The 21,333-nt window shown below is 43.9% G+C and overlaps 1 protein-coding gene across 8 annotated transcripts in view; it reads left to right on the top strand.

Annotated features, from left to right (window-relative positions):
* mypn (myopalladin) overlaps nt 1–21,333 on the top strand; it is a 451,051-nt gene that overhangs the window by 352,960 nt on the left and 76,758 nt on the right. Inside the window, exon 1 of one of the 8 annotated variants that reach the window (XM_041210124.1) lies at nt 3,507–3,579. The exons of the other annotated variants lie outside the window; for them this stretch is intronic. The gene's annotated coding sequence lies outside the window, so the exon portion shown is untranslated. Of the gene's footprint in view, nt 1–3,506; nt 3,580–21,333 lie in introns of those variants that run through there. 8 annotated transcript variants of the gene reach the window in all.

Here is a 21,333-nt window from a genome sequence, read left to right as displayed (position 1 = left end):
AAGAGCATGGAGTTTTCCAGCTTCAATTTGGCACAAGGCTTTGTGCAGCGCTTGGAGCCCATTCTTTCCACTTTGGAAACTGGTAGTAAACTCCATGAAAGCACTTGCAGACCTGACTCTGATGCAATCTGTAATGGCCAGTGTCTCAACGTGCAGTGCAACACAAGCAGAAACCACCCAACGTCTGAGTGGTACAGTGGAAGCGGAGATGAGATTATGAAATCTCAGCTTGTTACCATGCAGGCTCGCTCTGCTGCCATCATGGTTGCAGATGCCAGTACTCAAAGCGGCTTTTAGCGTCTCACAGCAGTACAGCAATCTGTGCTCCATCAGATTTTTAAAAATTCATTTATGTGATGTGGGCGCCACTGGCTAGGCCAGAATTTATTGCCCATCCCTAATTTTCCTTGAGAAGATGGTGGTGATGAGCTGCCTTCTTGAGCCACTGCAATTCATGTAGTATAAGTACACCCACAGTGCTGTTAGGGAGGGAGTTCCATGATTTTGAGCCAGTGACAGTGAAGGAATGGCGATATATTTCCAAGTCAGGATGGTGTATGGCTTGGAGGGGAACTTCCAGGTGGTGGTGTTCCCATGTGTCTGCTGCCCTTGTCCATCTGGATTGTAGTGGCCATGGGTTTGGAAGATGCTGCCTAAGGAGCCATGGTGAGATTACTAGGATTGTTGAAAAGCAGGAAAGTGGACCTGGCTCCTTAGGGCACAAACCTGTTTTCGTGTCTCAAGTTGATAGCATTCTTCCACCACTACCACACCACTAGTGCTCCTTTACTTGCGCATCAGTTAGCCAACTCAGACTGCTGTTGATATGGTCCGATTTGAAGCAGGGCCTGCTCGGTTCAGAGCTCCTTGAGGTAACTGGCAAGGTCATCTGCAGTCTCTCCCAGTGAAAGTCAGTGACCTTCCACCACTATGCTGCAACTAGCGTAGCACTGCATGGGAGCATTAGAGCAAGCAAAGACAGCTGAGAAACAGGTACTAAGTGAATACATTAAGGGTGTTATAGTTGTTTGTTATATGAATATTAGATGTCTTATTGGATAAAGTTGGTTTGGAATGGTTTGCGGTGGCTTTTATTTCAGGGTTATGGCCAAGAAGGTGCCATGGTGGTTCATAACAGAGGATAAGGTGTGGGACCTGTTAAACAATTTGAATCTCATGTTCATTCACAGGAACTGGAGTTCAATAATTCACTAATGAACAGCCCGTGTGGAAGGTGAATGTATTGGCTGCTTCCTCCCTTCCTCCTTTGTCTGCTGTTCTCTTCCTCCTCCTTCTCCTCCTGGGATACTCGCCTAATCTGTGATGGCAAGGGCAGCAAGAGAGGATGCAACAGATCACAACAAATCATGTCAACTGCTCTGGATGCTGGAGGGCTCCTCCAGACTTGTTGAGGCAGCACAATCATTGCTTCAGCATCCCTATCATTTGCTCAATGATGTCCCTTGTGGCAGCATAGATCCCATTATATGAATTCTGGCCACATGTAGCTGTGATTTCTGCTTCAGTAACAAACTGTGGCATTAAGGTGCTAATTTAGTAGCATCTGCACTATATCCGCCCATTTCTGGGGCAGTTCACCTTGCTGGGGGCATTAGTGTGGGCACTGTGTGTGTGCACCAGAAGTATGCCGAGTAAGCAGGTTGTGACTTCAGTCAGTGGCTAACCGTGATCTAATGGCAGACCTACCATTTTGGTCCGACTTGAGGGGAGTCATTAGCCAGCTGTAGAGTCTTTGTCACCCAGCAGCCACGCCCAATTTCACGTGGTGCCTGAAAGATCGTTGGAACAGTGGACCAATGCAGAATGAATGCATCATGACTGCTTTCAGGCCAGCGGGCATTCATCAGCATGATTTGCTGAGCATGGTTGCTTACCAACTGCACGTGGACTGAATATCGACTTTACAGTTTCAGTACATCTCAGCATTAAGATGCAGCGCCTGCAAAGCCACAATAGCACTCTGCACCATGGGGAGGCCCACCATCCTGGCAAAATCACATATATGCTTTGCCTGCTTTTCCCTGTTCAGAGAGACGACAATGAAGTCCCCTCTCCTGTTATATAGACCATCTGTCATTTCTCAGATGAAGCAATGGATGGTGAACTGGGAGATGTTAGCTTTGTCACCTGTTCCAGCCTGGAAGGGTCCAGCTGTAAAGAAATTGAGGGCTACAGTCATCTTCACAGCCACTGGCAGTGGCATTCTAACCCTCCTCTGAGATTAGAAATTTGGTTCGAAGAGATGGCAGAGTTCAATGACCACCTATTTTGTGAATTGCAGATGCCAAACACACTGCTCCTGGCTAAGTTGGAGGTAGTAGAAGTGATTCTGGATGGTGGATTAGGCTGAGAGCCCATCACCTCCACCTCTTTCCTTTGTGAGCAGCTTGTTTTCTTATTTGTTGGCTCTGCTCCATCTCACTCATGCGCAGCTATAGCTCCCATGACTGGAAACAAGTGGTGTGCTCAGAATCCCTTGCAGTCACAATGTCTTCCCCATGTGCAGCACCATTACCTGCAGACTTTACCAACTCCTCCAACACCAGGCACTTCTGCAAATTCAAACAGTGGAAAGTAATTAGTAAATAATTTACAGGTTGTTGATGATCTCTTTAAATAGTGCACTTGGCGGTGAGGGGGTGTTACTTTGTGTTACTGAATGCATGTTCAACTGTACATGTTTAAGAGAGGGTGTTAACTAGAGTGACAAAGTCCAAAATGGTAGGTTTGGCATCAGATCACCATTAGCCACTGACTAATGTCACAACCTGCCTACTTTTGGTGCACACACGTACATAATGCCCACGCTAATGCGCCCAACAAGGCGAACTGCCCCAGAAATGGGTAGATATACTGCGGTTGCCATTTTGCTGCTAAATTAGCACCTGTAGTGCCACAATTTGTTACTGAAGCAGAGGTCACAGCTTTGTTTAGAAGGGAATTAGATGGGTATTTGGGAAGATATCAGGAAAAGTTATTGAAATGGAATTAAATTAAATAGCGGTGTTCAAAAGCTAGGAAGGACACAGGCTCAACTGACCTCTTTATGATTTTTATGACTTCCTTCATTGTGGAATTATATTCAGATTAAAACTCAAAAAGCTCAAGCTAAAGCATTCTGTAGTAGTAGCAACATCCTAGCAAAAAAGCAAAACACTCCTTTAGAAGCAACCATTAAATGTTTGAATAATTCAAATATCTACAAATCTTATCAACAAGTACATTCCTTTCTTGGTAAAAGTTGTTTCTAATGGATTTTGAAATAGATTTACATCATGCTTGCTTACTGTGAGTAATAAGAATTGCAATGAAGAAAAATAAGAGCTCCTAATTGGAACTTTTATTTTGAAGTCACTGCTCAGATCCTAACATTGGTACAGAGTGAATAGGGAAATGGTACTGGAGCTCCGGGAGAACAGTTTGGAATCTTTCAGTTTAACAGCTTTTGTAATGGTTCACAGTGTTTCTGTTTTCAGCCTTTGGTCGTATTATGAAATAATTGGGTATCACATCACAGAGTAGCTCAAAGTTCTTTTTTAAGGGCTGTCAAAAAGAGAGGTGAGTAGTTAAGGGCTGTTTTAATAAGTTGCTCAATTTTTATTGCATTATGTGTGAGAATTGTCTGTCATTATATGCCTTTCCTTTGCTTACGATATGTGAGGAGAGGTTTAGATTTTCAATTTAAGACACCTATGTGAACCAAAAGTATTTGCTCTTACTTTATTTGATTTTCTGTCAGGTAGTCAACTAGTCCTGTAAGATAGTCAACTGGCCATAATTTTAATGCCAAAAGTGAACACTGTATATTCCCAGACCCAGAAACCAAAGAATGAACTTTTTGGCTTTGATCTGATGAAGGGAAAAATGTAACCTTGGGTAATGAGTTCCAGAAGGTGAGCGCATTCAGGTCATTGAGAAATATTGGACAGTGGAAGTAAGAGTACTTTTTGTGTATCTAGACAGTAACAGCCAGTCTAGGGTTTTTATAGTTGCATAAGCAGTGTTGCGCAGCGCTTGCTACTATGTGAGTGAATTAATGCATTACAGGAATAATAATAATTAGTGCATTTTGAAATATTTTGAGGGCAATATTTATAATCAAGCATTTTAACAAGGGTGTGTAAACTATTTCACACAGGCTACAGTGACATCATTCTGTGATGTTTTTGGCAGTGGGAGGCCTAGATAACAATAATCAGGATTTTATACCCCCTTCCGCCCAACGGATATTACGGTCCCGCCGAACTGAATGGAGATTTAAATGGCTCACTGCATCTGCCAGGGGGAGACATGCCGCAGTGGGGCCTTAATATCCTGGCCAATGTGTGACTTAGTAAGGTTCTGCAGCACTTGAAGCAAGCATAGTTCCTATATTTTTTTTTAAAGGCTGACAAATCAAAGTTGGGTAAGTGCAGCCTTTTAGTCTAAAATAAGATAAAATATTCTTAAGAGTTAGATTGGAGCAATACTGCAATTGAGACTAATTCTTGAGTAAGCTGTGCCAGGATTTAGTAATACAACAAAAAAGACATATGGGCACTGGGAAAGAGCAACAAAATTGATCTCAAGGGTAAAGGGGTGAATTGATAGGAAACATTAGAGAAGCTTATACACAACAGTTTAGAAAGAAGGCAGTTAAGGTGTATGTCCCTGAACCATAGACAATATTAAAAGCAGATGTAAGGTAACCTCAGAACGTTAATTCAAATTAAGCCACTCAACAAGTGTAGAAGAAACAAAAACGTTGAGGTTGGTCAAAATACAGTTAGAAGCTAACATGTGACAGTTAGGGTACAAGATGGATGAGATTGGATGGGAAAGTTAGGGTGCTAAAGGGATGTGGTTCAATGGAAATTTTGAGTATTGAAGGCATGTGATTCAATGGGAAGTTTGGGTCAACCATACCCCAGTTGATGGCGCTCACATTTAAGTCTGAAGGTTGTTGGTCCAAATCACACTCCAAAGACTTGAGTTGCAAAATCTAGCATAACACTCTGGTACAGTACTTCACTGTTGGTGTGCTGTCTTTGAAATGAGATATTAAGCTGAAATGCTGTCTGCTTTCTCAGGTGGACGTAAAAGAATTCATAGAACTATTTTGAAGAAGAGCAGGGAAATTATCCCTGGCGTCCTAGCCAATATTTATCCCTTCAAATGGATTATCTGATCATTATCACGATGTGGGAGCGTGCTGTCTGCAAATTGGCTGATTCACTTCATAAGTACTTCATTGGCTATAAAGTGCTTTGGAATGTCTTGAGTTCATGAAAGTTTCTATATAAATGCAAGCCTTTTTTCAGAGGGTTGAGGTTCATTGGGAAAGTTGCACATGAGCGGATTTAAGGGGAGATGGTTAGTGGTATTGTCACTTGACTAGCTAACCCTAGGAACACAGGTTCAAATCCCACCATAGTAGTTGAGTAATTTGTACAAATCTGGAATTGAAAGGTATTCTCAGTAATGGTACCATGAAACTATCATTGGTTATTGTAAAACCCAATCTGGTTCACTGTTGTTCTCTAGGGAAGGAAATCTGCCATCCTTACCTGGTCTGGCCTACATGTGATTCCAAATCCACAACAATGTGTTTGACTCTTAACTGCCTCCTGAAATGGCCTAGCAAGCTGCTCAGTTCAAGGGTGATTAGGGATGGCCACATCCGATGAAAATAATTTTAAAAAGGGATAACATTTCATGAGAAAATATGTGTACTGGAGGGATTTAGTCTAATCAAAGTTAGAGAATGACAGCAAGGGACTTCAATGAAAATGTTGTGTGTGTGAGAAGGATGGGGGTGAATGACAAAGACTTTTTATGTCTTAAGGTTCTTTTATATTTGTGCTCATAATACATCCTTTTTCAGCATTGTGATACAGTTTTGTATTTGGACTGCAACATGTCGCAATAAGCATGCTGATATCTGCTTTAAATGGAGACCCACGAGGAGTAACTGCAACAGATTGGCTCCCTGTACTAACATTGCTAAAATTCACTGCTTTATTCTGATAGTACCACCATATGCCTTTTTCATGGATATACACAACCACTGGTTCCTGAACAAAAACAGAAATACCTGGAAAAACTCAGCAGGTCTGGCAGCATCGGCGGAGAAGAAAAGACAACTCTTTTCTTCTCCGCCGATGCTGCCAGACCTGCTGAGTTTTTCCAGGTATTTCTGTTTTTGTTTTGGATTTCCAGCATCCGCAGTTTTTTTGTTTTTATCACTGGTTCCTGAAGCTTGGGGCTGTTTACACAATGAAGCACCCAACAGATGCAGCATGTGCACCTGCAGTTAGCTGTGTTCCTATAGCAACATGTTTGAATTAAGTAGAACCTTTAACACATATAAACATCTGTAAGCACACCAAAGATACAAAAAGGAAGAAGCATCTACTTTAGGGGACTATATTAATGCAAGTTATGAAGAATTGCAACTGATTGAAGACACAATATAATGCAGATGCATCTTCAAAGAATTGTTTGCAAAATACAACTGGGTGAAAAGCTCTCCTCAAAACAGTTGGTCTCTAGCTATCTCTCACATAGATTAGCCTCCATACTCTTCACTCTCTAAGTCACTGTTCTTGCAAAGTGCTTGATAATCTGTTGACTTGAAATTTATTTTAAGTCATATATGTAAATACATTGGAGGACTTTTTGTATGCCCAGCGTAGAAGTAGTAGGAGTGTTGATGTTTAGTTATATTCTTATGCTGTCTATGCCCCCGCATTGTTGGGAAAATAACTGCAAGTTTAATATGCACAGCATTGTTAGTGTGTAAATAAACCAGTAATTTGTGGTGAGGAGGAGATATGCTGTGACTTGCAAATTGCTTGAAAATTTGCGCCACTCCATCATTTGCCTTGCAAAAACCAGAGCTCACTATCAACTTCTCTGTGAGTTTCAAGAAATCACTGTTGAAAAAACTTAAACCAGTCTTAGAAAGATAGGGCTAGTGCTTGTTGACATAAGGACACTTTTAATTGCAAGATTTATGTTCCCACAATGCTACTCAATCTCTCTGTCCATAAAGGGAACAATAGAAATTGTGGAGTCCCAATCCTGCAGGTCATAAATTGTTCCTAGAGGTTTTCAAAATTTAAATTATTTAATTTTTCTGTTTGAACCTGATTTGACTCTAACTCATCCAATTTCCTTCTCTGTTGTTCCTGTTTATTTCGCAATCCTTAAATCTCATTGGTTAAGGAAATAGACTGTTGGTCCCATTGTTCACCAAGGTCCCAGATGCCCTGTTATCCTCATCACACCGTTATCTGCTCACATTTCCAGCAAATTAAAGAGCAAAAACTTTATGAGTTGAAAGGTGGAGAACAAAATTTTAATATTATTATGAGATGCCCTGCTCCAGTAAATTCTAGGTAAATGAATATTGAAAACTATTGCCCCATTGTGAAAATGGACTGAATTTATTTTAATTTGTCTGTAGTTGTAGTGTTATTATTCATTCTTGTGCTTGCAGAATTGCAGTGACAGTTAGTGACCAGCTTGTTTAAAGAAAAAATATTTTTGTACTTAAAAATGCACTTAATGGTCTGACACTGAGTAGCGTTTCTCAGATAGGGTATTGGATTTCAGTTGCATACAGAGATCAGCTACTCATTTGAAGTTGTAATAGTGACAGTTGTAAAATAGAGTGGCATTTATTTTTAATCTTAAAAGATGCAAGTCTTTTTTCATGACTCATTGCAGACTGAAAGGGTTTGGAAAAACTAGACCCTGCGGTAATTAGAAATAATCTCAATAGGAATATAAAATACAAATGCAAATTTCATCAAATTATAAAGAAAGGGAGCCTACCCTCTTGTTTTCAGAGCTTCAAAAAACTTTGTCCAATTATTGATTTCAACTTCTTTTAAAATTAATTTTTAGGATGTGGCTATTGCTGGTAAGGCCAGCATTTATTGCCCATCCTAGATGCCCTTGAGAAGGTGGTGGTGATCTGCCTTCTTGAACTGCTGCAATCCATCTGGTGTAAGTACATCCACAGTTATTTTAGGGAGTGAATTCTAGGATTTTGACCCACTGACAGTCAAGGAAAGATGATATAGTTCCAAGTCAGGATGGTGTGTGATTTGGAGGTGGGGGGTGGGGTGGGGGAACCTTGTAGGTGGTGGTATTCCCATTCCTCTTCCTGTCCTTGTCCTTCTGTGTTGGAGGTCCTCGGTTTGGAAGCTACTGTTAAAGAAGAATTGGTGAGTTGCTGCAGTGCATCTTATAGCAGGTACACGCTGCTGCCACTGTACACCAGTAATGGAGGGAATTAATGCTTTAGATGCTTGGTGGTGTGCCGATCAAGCAGGCTGCTTTACCATGGATGGTGTTGAACTTCCTGAGTATTGTTGGAGCTGCACTTTTCCAGACAAATGGAATGTATTCCGTCGCATTCCTGATTTGTGCCTTGTAGATGGTGGACAGGTTTTGGGGAGTCAGGAGGTGAGTTACTCACCGTAGCATCCCCAGCCTCTGACCTGCTCTTGTAGCCGTAGTATTTATAAGGCTGGTCCACTTATGTTTCTGGTCAGTGGTGACCCACAGAATGTTGATGATTAAGGACTCAGCAATGGTAGTGCTGTTGAATGTCAAGGGTAGGGGCTTAGATATTCTTTTGTTGGAGATGGTTATTGTCTGGCACTTATGTGGTAAGAATGATACTTGCTACTTAAAAACCCCAAGCCTGAATGTTGTCCAGGTCTTGTTGTATGTGGGCACAGACTGCTTCAGTATCTGCAAAGCTGTGAAAGATATTCAACAACATGCAATCATCTTTTTTAAAATTCATTTACAGGATGTGGGCTCCGCTGGCTGGGCCAGCATTTATTGCCCAACTCTAATTACCCTTGAGAAGGTGGTGGTGAGCTGCCTTCTTGAACTGCTGCAGTCCATGTGGTGTAGGTACACCCACAGTGCTGTTAGGAAGGGAGTTCCAGGATTTTGACCCAGCGACAGTGAAGGAACAGCGATATATTTCCAAGTCAGAATGGCAAGTGACTTGGAGGGGAACTTCCAGGTGGTGGTGTTCCCATCTATCTGCTGCCCTTGTCCTTCTAGGTAGTAGTGGTTGTGGATTTAGAAGGTGCTGTTGAAGGAACGTTGGTGAATTCCTGCAGTGCACTTTGTAGATGATACACACTGCTGCTACTGTGCGCTGGTGGTGGAGGGAGTTTGTGGATGTGGTGCCAATCAAATGGACTGCTTTATCCTGGATGGTGTCAAGCTTCTTGAGTGTTTGGGGAAGCTGTACTCATCCAAGCAAGTGGGGAGTATTCCATCACACTCCTGACTTGTGCTGTGTAGATGGTGGACAAGCTTTGGGGAGTCAGGAGGTGAGTTACTCATCACAGGATTTCTAGCCTCTGACCTACTTTTGTAGCCACAGTATTTATATCGTAAGTCCAGTTCAGTTTCTGGTCAGGATGTTAATAGTGGAGGATTCAGTGATGGTAAAGCTATTGAACATCAAGGGGGTGAAGGTTGGATTCTCTATTGTTGGAGGTGGTCATTGCCTGACACTTGTGTGGCATGAATGTTACTTGCCACTTGCCAGCCCAAACCTGAATGTTGTCTAGGTCTTGCTGTATTTGGACATGGACTGCCTCTGTATCTGAGGAGTTGCGAATGGTGCTGAACGTTGTGCAGTCATCAGCGAACATCCCCATTTTTGACCTAATGACGGAAGGAAGGTCATTGATAAAGCAGCTAAAAATGGTTGGGCCTAGAGCACTACTCTGAGGAACCCCTGCAGTGCTGTTCTGGAGCTGAGATGACTGACCTCCAACAACCACAACCATCTTCCTTTGTTCTAGGTATGACTCCAACCAGTGGAGTTTTCCCCCGATTCCCATTGACTCCAGTTTTACTAGGGCTCCTTGATGCCACACTCGGTCAAATGTGGCCTCAATGTCAAGGGCAGTCATTCTCACCTCACCTCAGGAGTTCAGCTGTCTTGTCCTTGTTTGAACCAAGGCTGTAGTGAACTCAGGTGCTGAGTGGCACTGGCAGAACCCAAACTGGGCGTCGGTGGGCAGGTTACTGCTAAGCAAGTGCTGCTTGATAACGGTGTCGATGACCCCTTCCATCAATTTACTGATGATCGAGCATAGACTGATGTGGCAGTAAATGGCGTGTTGGATTTGTCCCGCTTTTGGGTACAGTACATACCTGGGCAATCTTCCACATAGCTGAGTAGATGACAGTGTTTTAGCTGTACTGGAACAACTTGGCTAGGGGTACGGCAAATTCTGGAGCAAGTCTTCAGAACTATGGCCAGAATATTGTCAGGGCCCAGAGCCTTTGAACTATCCAGTGCCTTCAACTGTTTCTTGATATCACGTGGAGTGAATCGAATTAGCTGAAGACTGGCTTCTGTGATGCTGGGGATCTCTGGAGGAGGCCGAGATAGATCATCCACGTGGCACTTCTGGCTGTGTAGCGAAGACTTCAGCCTTATCTTTTCCACTGATGTGCTAGGCTCCCCATCATTGAGGATTGGGATATTTGTGGAGCCTCCTCCTCCAGTGAATTGTTTAATTGTCCACCACCATTCATGACTGGATGAGGCATGACTGCAGAGCTTAGATCTGATCTGTTGGTTCTGGGTTAACTTAGCTCTGTCTATCACTTGCTGTTTATGTTTGACATGCATGTAGTTCTGTGTTATAGCTTCACCAAATTGACACCTCACTTTTAGGTGTGCCTGGTGCTGCTCCTGGCATGCCCTCCTGACTGAACCAGGGTTGATCCCCTGGCTTGATAATAATGACCAAGGCTGTAATGAGGTCTGAAGCTGAGTGGCCCTGACAATGGTGTAACTGGCTATTGCACTGTTCCCCATTGGGATTCTTATAAAGAAGGGGGAGAGCCTAAGAAAGGATAATTTTGTAAATTTATAAACCACTTCATACAATATTTAATAAATGTTTTAAATAGCAATTCAATATATACTTCAATTTGCATATTTGTTTCCTAATATACTATAATACTTTCTATGCTAAACTTCCGTGGGAAATATAATTTGCTGTCCTGAATCCAAATAACCTGCTTAACTTGAAGTGGCCACAGTCAGTTGAGCAAAGAAGGATTAAACATTTACATGAAAACTGTAATTTTGTAATCGTTCAAACATATTAATTAGAACATTTATACTTGCAATTCTATCATTGAATTTTATTTTCCTGAAGTGAATACTGTTCTGCACTGTTCATTGCATCATGTCCCTTCCCCAACCTCTGAGCCAGTTAAGACATAACACCCATATGTATATGTTGCCTAGGTTACTCTAATTCTAGCAATAAGTCAGTTTCGCTGGTATTAACATAATGTTGGTTGGAAAATCTAAACCTGCATTAGAGCTGCAGGTAAGATGGGTTCTGTAGGTTGGTATTAATAATTGAAGTATACAGCCAAACAGAACTGCACCAGTGTCAGAGATGGATCAGCACAAAATTAAACTATTATCCGCAGTTAAATATTAGCATTTCTTTTATTGAACTCAAGCAAACAGCATAATCAGAAGCTGTATTTCCACAGGTAACATAAAACACAGATGTTGTTTTGTTTTCCTTTGGATAATGGCTGGCTCTTTGAGCTCAATGGTTTTTGAATTATTTAATGCTAGAGGCAGAGAAGCTGAAAAGATAAGAAAATTGACTGTTTTCTTTCTTTATTTAAAATTTTTAACCAAATATTTTTGACATACATAACTGACCAGTTTGTGGGATATTCGCATGATGATATTTGAGACTGGATGAAAGACTTTGGGGAATTGTCCCATGATTCCCTCACACATACTCTTGGTAGGCACAGCCCAAGTTTGAATCATAAATTTCCAAAATTTCCACAGTGATTTTCTGAATCTCAGTAAATAAAGGCTGTTGTTTAAGTGATTTATCTTTACTTTTTATCACTGAAATAACCCTGGTTGTAGAGAAATCAGCTTGGCATTTGTGAACTGAGGGTCTCTGATGTCCTTGCATCATTACATTAGTCTACCCCCAGTCAGCCCCTCCAGTACTCCTCAATCTCCTTTACCAGGCACCATGAATCATGCTTAATTCATATTTACCAAGTACCTTCAGTACTAATTATTCCTCATTCTCATTTATCGGACCCCTCCAGTTTTATTCATTCTGCAATAGCAAAATACAATGAATGCAGGAAATCTGAAGTTAAAAGCAGAAAATGTTGGAAAAGCTCAGCAGGTCTGGCAGCATCTGCGGAGAGAGAAACAGAGTTAACATTTCAATTTGATTGAAGTTCTCGTACATTTATTGATCCCTGGGCTTAATTGATCAGTTGCAGTCGGGAAATAAATTACAAATATTAATGGACAGAAGATTCACATAGAATACAGCACTCTCATGAGAATGAATAAGGGAAGGCTGATGACTTTTCTCCTTCCTGTTGCTAATTGGTTTTCAGTTGCATTGCTTCCTAACACTAAGGGGCTTCTGAAGACATTCATCAATAAATGCATTTTACATCTCATTTTCCGGTCTCCATGTCTGGAGATATTGAACAAAATGGCTGATCACTGGTTAGAAAACACAGCAATGCCCTTAAATTCTCAAAATGCAAACTTTCTTAAGAACTGAGAGAGTGACAAGGTATCTTATTGCAAACTACAGTCATGTGAGCTGACGAGTCAAGTTAAAATTAAAAATGTTTTGAAAGCATCCCAAGGACATATTTCTTGATGTGTAGAGAAGTATGAGCATGTCACAAAGATAAACAGATTGCTTTGTCCTGGATTCTGGCTAGTTTCTTATATAGTATTGGAATTGCACTCAACCAGCCAAATGGAAAACATTCCATTGCACTCCTAACTTGTGCCTTGTAGGTGGTGTAAAGGCTTTGGGAATCAAATGGTTAGCCACTCATCACAGAATATCCAACCTCTCACCTGCTCTCGTAGTCACAGCATTTATATGGCTGGTCCAGTGACGTTTCTGGTGAATGGTAACCCTAAGATGTTGTTGGTGTAGATTTTGTTGACGGTAATGCAATTGAATGTTAAGAGGAGCTAATTAGACTCTTGTTGGCAATGGTCAATCCCTGGCACTTGGGTGGTGTGATTGTTACTTGCCACTTAACGGCCCAGCCTTGAATTTTGTCTAGGCCTTGCTGCATGTAGACATAGGGTGGAATCATCACAAATTTGCATAAAGTGCGGTAGCGGGTGGGGTTTTCAGCCGCAATGGTGGGGTTTTCAGCCATATTGTCCCATTCCTGGCGCATTCTGCCTCAATACTTTCCTGAGAAACACACAAGATTGCTGTTGGGGCTGCCTCTGATTCACCCGCCCTGCCACCAGCTCAGGCCTTCAGTAATCTGGGCGCCATATTTAAAGGGGGCCCCAGCACAGAGTTAGCACTCTCTAAGGCATCGGAAGCTGCCTCAAAGTCATGGCTGCCAAAGGGAGGAAACATGCTCCCCCCAGATTTAGCAATGCCTCCATCGTGCACCTACTGGATACAATGGAGGCTCGCCGTGAAGCCCTCTACCCCCACCCTGGGTGAAGACCAGCAAGCAAGGTCACCAATCCAGCATGAGAGGTGGTGGTCAGTGCCAATGCCCTTAAAAATGAACAGCCACCCAGTGCTGAAAGAGGATGAATGATCTCCTCCATTCCACCAGGGTAAGTCACTCTTTTCATTACTCTCAACTCACATGCACAAACCCAGCGCACATCCACAGGGATCTCACTCACTGCCAGTTCGAAGGACATCACCATTTACTCTCTCACACACACCTTCATCTGGCTGGCGGATTGTGTCCTCATCCTGTCCATGGCACCACTCACCATCCACACATGCCATGCATCTTTCTCATCTGGCCTGGCACAAGACCTGCTTACATTCTCTCCATCTGTATTCATGCAGGATAAGCTAGCGCACAACAAAAGGGAGAGATTACAGACTGGTGAGGAATGCCTGACATCAAGGTCCTCAGACTTTGAAAGCAAGGAGAGATAATTAGTGCATGGCAGGGGACTGCGGAACAGGAGAACTTACTCACAGCATTGTTGTCTGATGGATTTTGCACTTTGAAAAGAGAGTCATCCAGGTGGCCGGCGGTGATCTGGACCATTCCTGTGCTGACGATGAGGTCATCGGTGCTCTACCAAGTGAGGATCTACCAGTGCAACATCCATCAGACAACCATGTTGTGAGTAAGTTCTCCTGTTCCGCAGTCCCCTGCCATGCACTAATTATCTCTGCTTGCTTTCACAGGCATATCTGGGAAGCAGCTGAGAGGGTCATGAGCCAGGTCCTGCACTGCTGCGTGGGCTGAACTCCATCGCTGGCGCCATAGTTGGTCTCTAACAGTGTCAATGTAAGAGGGATGCAGGCCACCTCAATCTCACTCCAGCTTTCTTTTTTCCTCAAGGAGTCAGCCAGGGGCCCTCAGGCGCCCATAAGGAGGAGGATAAGCAGCTGTACACCCGGGGGCCATCCATCCAGGTGACTCCGGGAGTGTTCGGCCCATCCGAATCCTTTCTGCCTGTGACCTCAGCAGCTCCAGCTCCACAGGTCAAGGAGGGTGCTACTGTCATACAGCAGGACCCTAAAAGCAGGCTAAGGCCCTTCAGGTCTCGGCCCTCCAGAGGACACCCTTCAAGGTTATCACAGACAGCAGGCTGTCTCCATCTCCTTTGTGGATGTCAGGAGAGCACCAAGATGTAGTGGCAGGGTTAGGAAGGTTAAGAAAATGCCTGCGAACAGGTATTAATCACTGGTACTTAATGTTCACAATTGTAAATAAGCTCCCTAGAGTGTCTCCTTGCCTATGGCTCCTTGTTATAATGAGCAGTGTTCGTGTCACACAGATGTGAAATTTTGGTTCCTGCACAAGATAAAGGCAGGTGTGTAGTCCTGGGCCTCCTCCCTGTGCAGTGTGTAACCTTCAGAGCAAAGTGAGGGTTCAGCTTCGCACTCACTGGACACATTATTGATGCCTGCATCTCAATGGTGCTCATCATTGCTGCCAGAATGTTATTGGCAGGTGTCACAGAGTTCCATCATTCTCTCTGTGTGCTCTCAGCACCTTTAAGGTGGGGCTGGCCCCCATTCTGTTCAGCAGCTGTGACCAGTGATGCTGTGCTCCTGAAGGGGTCAGGTGCTGAAGGCTAACAAAAGATCAGGTGCATTTAAAGTTTCATGGCTGCATCTCTATGAAATGACCCTGATCACAGAGCATAAGCGAGCTGCCCTCAACCAGTGCGGAATCAGACATTCAAAGAGGCTGTGTGAAGACCTATGAAGAGTCCTCATTGCATGTCATCACCATCCTCTTGGAATCTAATGACTAGTTGAGCTTCTGCTGCGTCTCCACGTCATGAGCCTGAGCATTGAGGATATGTGCGCTGCCATCAGCCACACAGGAGTCAAACATTCACAGATGCAAGGTGAGGACGTCAGGATTGTCCTCACTGCATCTCTTATCATCTTCCACGAATCTTGCAGCTATGAAGCTATTATAGTTCATGCTAATAGTGCAGCCTTGCAGTGTGGGTTAGGAGAATGCCTGCGTCTGAACTGAGAGCACAGCATGCAGTCCAGTGGGCAAAGCTGCCGTCAATCGGTCAAATGGAGTGGGGTGGAGATGGTTGCGGTTTCGGACAGCCATTGAGGGTATGTGTGCTGCCATCAGCCACACAGGAGTCAAACATTCACAGATGCAAGGTGAGGATGGTTGGATGTCCTCCCTGCATCTCGTCATCATCCTCCGCGAATCTTGTGGCTACGAGGGCCTCCTGAATGCGCCTGCCTCTTTTGGTCAGTGCAATGGCCTCATGGCCGGCATCCTCGCCTTCAAGGACCTCATCACCATCATCCCCTTCGATGTCCTCCTCCTTGGAGGATACGTGCAGCTTTTCTATCTCCTCCTCAGCCAAGTCCTGTCCCCTGTGCATTTGCACCACCAAAGTCCGGGTCGCAGCCTGAGCATCTTTTTATCATCGCTCTGCTGTAGTCTGAGGCCACTCTATGGGTGTCATCAACCATCCCTAAAAAGCCAACCCTGCAGCCTCTCTGGATCCTGGAAGTTGTCAGGGATCTGAGACCTGCTAAGGTTGTAGGAGTCGTAAACGTTCCCTGGGAATGTGCACAAACCTGTAGGATGCATTTGTGGTGGTCGCACACCAGCTGAATGTTCAACCTTGTGGTTGATGTGGTTGACTGCTTGTTGCCATGGAGATCTAAGTGCCACGTGAGTGCTGTCAATGGCATCCTGCACCTGTGGGAAACCAGAGATCTGGGCAAATCCAATTGCTCTTGCACCCTGGCTCTCATGGTCCTGCATGAAATACACAAAGTTGTATGCCCTCACTAATGTGGCATCTGTGACTTCCTGGATACATTTGTGTGTGGATGCTTGCGAGATCCCACACACCTGTGGAGCCCTGGATGGAGCCATTGCTGTAAAAATTGAGTGCCGCAGTCACTTTCACTGCCACTGACAGTGGGTGCCCTCCATGTCCCCATGGCAGCAAATCCTGCAGCAGGTGGCATATGTGACTGCCCAGTTCCCTGGACATGTGCAGTCTTCAGCTACACTGGTTCTCAGTCATCTGCAGGAATGACAGGCACGGTCTATAGACCCAGGGTCTAGTAAGGAGCCTATGAGCGATGGCTCGCTGTGGATCTTCAGCTGTGTGCACAGCAGGCCTTGCCACCCCTTCATCTTGAGGGAGGTGCTCCTCCTCCCTTTGCTAATTCATGTACCTCTGCTGCTCTCTTCTTCTTCTTTTTCTCTGCTCTCTCTAAGCTTTGAGGCAGACTGCTAAATCACCAAGCTCCAGGATGCTGATGTTCTCCTCCTGCAGGATCAAAGAGAGAGATGCATGGGTTAACATAGGTGTACTAAGAACCTCACTTGGTTAACTCTGAACGCTTTTCACACATGCAGGAGAGTGCTGGCCACCACTTGGATGGCCAATGTGTAGCGCGCTCACTGGCTGTCCGAACCTCAGCCACCTCCACCCCACCTGACTGATTGGCGGCAGCTTTGCCCACTGGACTGCGTGCTGTGCTCTCAGCTCAGGCGCAGGCATTCTCCTAACCCACACTGCAAGTCTGCATTGTCAGCTCGAACAATAATGGATACTGGTCCAAACCTTAATAAAGACATTGCAAGCTGTGAGCGCCTCCACCAGCGACTGCTCCATGGCCACCTTTCGCAAGGGTATTGTACAACTTGCCCAGTCAGCCGATTGCTGTGCTGTCCCCTGAAACGCTCATTAATTTGCAGTCTGCACCTGAGGGGTGAAAAGTTCTGGAGCATTTGGTGGAACTTTCATGCTTTTGCATTGCTTGAGTGGGCAGAAAGGTTTCAGAGGCCCGACTCCAAGCATGTCAGTGGAGCTGCTGCTGAACGGTCTCAGCTACAGAAGAATGCTCACTTTTGACAAGATTTTCCAAGTGCATGGCTGCTTCCCTTGTCCCCCTCCCCCACGGCAGCGTGTGCTTAAGTCTGTCTGTGCTGCCTCGCACCACCCCACCTCCACCAGTCTGACCTGCACTGGAGCCCTTGCCCCAGTACCTCACTGAAAGCCAGCCGGGAAAAAGTGATCAGGCCCCGACTGTGATTTCACACTGGCTGGCCAATTAACGGCCAGCCAGCGTGAAACGCACACTGATAACCTTAGCGCTACCTGGGTGGGGAGTGGGAGGAGCGCGAGCGCTGAAGTGTGCGCCATGTGTGCGAATGCGCTCAGTGAAAGCTCCCTGAAGGCACAGAGCTCAGGGAGCTGAAGATTTTTAACATTAAAAATAAAGATTTCAAAAATCAGGAAAACATGTTCCATTGTGTGACTCTGTCACATGAGCAGGGACATATTGAACATTTTAATTTTTTTAAATCACTGTTCGAAACCTCATCCCGCTCATGGATAAGGCTTCACTAAAAATGCAAAGGCCATCTGGCCTATTCGCCCACCAGTCAACAGTTAGGTTGGATGGGCAGGGAAAATTTCATTTTAATTAATTGATTAATGGGTTTAACAGCCCTTTTAATTGTCAGCGGGCATGCTGCCGACTCCCACACACGCCTGTGGACCAAAATATCGTGATGCTTGCCCAGCGTCATCATGAGCTATTTCACGCTCGTGCGTGTTGGGTGTGCACCCGCATGCCGAGCTGAAAATCCTGCCCTCAGTTAGCCAACTAATCTTGAGTAAACATGTGAAAATATTGTATCTTGTCTATGTACCTGGAGTAAACTGTCCACACCTCACAAGCATGCAAGAGAATGAGAAGGGCAACCGCTCTGTAAGCCTTCACTTTTGTTGAGTGACAAAGTCCTCTTCGCTCCCAGGGAGTTTTTCATAACTTGTCAAAGGCAATGCTAGCCTTAGCTAAAAGCTAAAAGCGACATACTGCAGATGCTGGAAATCTGAAATAAAAACAAAAAATGCTAGAAAAACTCAGCAGGTCCAGCAGCATCTGTGGTAAGAGAAACAGAGTTAATGTTTCAAATCTGTATGACTCGAAAGCAGCCTTTGCTATTCTGGCGTTGACTTCATCGTCAATGTGAGCTACTCTGGAGAGGGTGCTGCCGAGGTAGATAAACTTGTTGACTATTTCAAGCCTTTGACCACTGATTGTAATGTTTGGTAAACTGCTTTTGTGGGGCAGATTGATACATGACTTCAGTCTTTTTGGTGCTGATCGTGAAACCAAAGATATCAAATAGAAATGAGAAGCAGCCCATATCTTGTTCTGAGATGGCGTTTAGGGCACAATCATCAGTAAAACTAAAGTCACAAACCACAGCTTCATGCATTTGCAGTCTTCTCAAATTGATGACTTCGCCTTCTGTTCAATATCTGATGTAAATGCCACTTTTGCTAACACAGAATGCTTCAGAAAGCATGGCTGAGAACATCAAGCTGATAAGGTTAGGAGCCAACATAGTTCAGTCTATTTGTGACAGGGAAGGTTTCAGAAGACTCTCTACCATCCAGAACACTCTCTACCATCCAGAACATGAACCAGTAAGCAGTCATAGAGTTGCCGTACAGTTAGGATGAATTTTTCTGGACAGCCAAATTTTGCCATAATCTTCCACAGGCCCTCACAATTAATTGTGTCGAAGGCTTCAGTCAAATCAACAGTGGCCCCCATACTTACCTGAATGTGGAGCCAAGTGGAGGACTCCACTTCTACTGCTCTCTGTCCCTCTCCCCAGCCAATGCTACCTCTTGCCTCCATGCACCACAACCCAGCCATGTTGCCCATTGTTACCTTTCGTTACCCCTGCCATCACTACCTGCCCCTGAATGCCCAATGCTATCTCCCCCATTCGCAGTTTCATTCTTTCCACCAGTATATTGCTCTCCATCCTCAGCTACCTCCCACCCCAGCCACTGCTACCTCTCCCTGCTATTTTATTTTGCCCACCACTACCTTCCTTACCCACATCAACCTCGCCCCCATCAATGATTAATCCTTCCCGCAGGCCAATGATCACTCAGTCTCCACCACCAATTCTACCTCCTTCCAGATGCCCTTCACCTCCACTGGAAACAATTACTCCCTTCTGGCCTGAGGTCCAGTGTCAGATCACCACCCTCGTTCACCTCTTTCACATGGTATTATCAGCAGTGGCAAATCTTGATGATTCATATCTAGCTATGTGCAGCTCACTGGTTCCATTGAAATGGAATCAGAGGCCCAATATCAGAAGCTTCTCAGGTCTCACCCTGCAATGGGTGAATTTCTACACAACTACTTGGATGCAAGTTGTTGAATTCTGCTGTTGCTTCATAGATAGTCTAGGAGAATTTATATTGTTGCTTTCTTCTTTCTCCTAAGGCATCATTAAATATAAACTGGGGGATAAAAATAATAATTAAGTTCAAAGGACAAAATACAGTAAGTCAGAAAACTTATATTTTGGAAGCTGTGTTTAAAGCCAATCTTTGAGATCTCGGTAGCAAGGTGAGAATGGAAAATGGAAAATTGAGGTTAATAACTGGTACATAAACAGAGACTTTTGTAATCTGGACACTGTCCTAAAAATGAAAGAACTGGTTTTAAGATTTCAGTCTAAATTGTGTGCTCTAAGATATTTGGATTGAATCCTGGTTGAAAATATCTGCTTCATGTTGACTGAAGAGTAGATTCCGGACTTGTCCTTTCATTTAATATGATCAATATTTGTTTTGTTAGAGCATAACATAGCCAAGACACGGAGGTACTTTCCCTGTAGATATTCTCCAATTTAATGAAGTTGATGGATGAAAACATGTACTAACAGGTGAAAACAGGTTCTGTGCTAATAAGACACGTCTGTTTGAAAGTTAGGCTCCACCAACACCGAACAGAAACCCAACATTATATATTTAAAATCTTTATCCTTATTGCTATTTCTTATTTTTAAACCAGATTTTTCTGCTGAAAAAAGACAACTAGGATGGTTGACTCTCTGTCGGGGAGTTATCCCCAGCAGTCTCTGAAACAAAAGAATTCCCTTCTCAGTTTCGGAAATGTCACACCTCATTATGCCTAAGGAGATACTAACAGACAATCTGGGATTGGTCAGACAAATTTCAAAGGGAGCATCAGGAAGGCCATTTGTATGTGATAAACCAATCTTGCCAGCAGACTCAGTGGGTCTACTGAGACAATGGCTTCCCAAATGCCAGACCCTCAACATAAGTGGCACCTCTTTCCACCTATAATGGCTGAGATATTATCAGCCCTATAAACAAAGCCAATTCCAGATGTTGGAAAAACACCCATTTTTTAAGCCATTGTGGAAAAGGAAGGTCATATGACCCAAGATTCTGGCCTTTTGAACAATTTGATATTACATTTCTGAGCTATACACCCGGTTTTCTGTTTTACCATCCAACTGGCAAGCCACAAAGAAGCCAGCCCTGTCTAGGTAGGACAACCAGCCCATCTAACCTGACTCTGTTGGAAGATCCCATACCATCGCCTACAGAACTGACTTAATCTCTGCATGCCTACTTCATCTTGTGACATCTGAAAAGTGAATCTTACAACATTGGTCTCCAGCCAGCCAAACTAGAAACAATTATGTGCAGGAATTCCTCATTGGACTCTGAATTTGGGACTCTGGAACTCATGTAAACCAATAGTCAGTTTTTTTCTGGTCCATTTACTGGCAAAGCTTCTTTTCCCTATCCTCTCTTTACTGTGTGAATGCGAATTAGGACATTGCGGACACTGCTTTCACGGATTTTGAATGTGTGAAATAAACTAACCTTCTGAGGTAATCCTAACTTGAGGTTGCATTTTACATTAGTAAAATTGGCTCACACAAAAA

This window comes from Carcharodon carcharias, chromosome 17 (genome assembly GCF_017639515.1).
Source record: "Carcharodon carcharias isolate sCarCar2 chromosome 17, sCarCar2.pri, whole genome shotgun sequence".
Taxonomy (NCBI): domain Eukaryota; kingdom Metazoa; phylum Chordata; class Chondrichthyes; order Lamniformes; family Lamnidae; genus Carcharodon; species Carcharodon carcharias.
The sequence above is the reverse complement of the archived record's forward strand: the minus strand, read 5'-3'. Positions and strand labels throughout refer to the sequence as shown.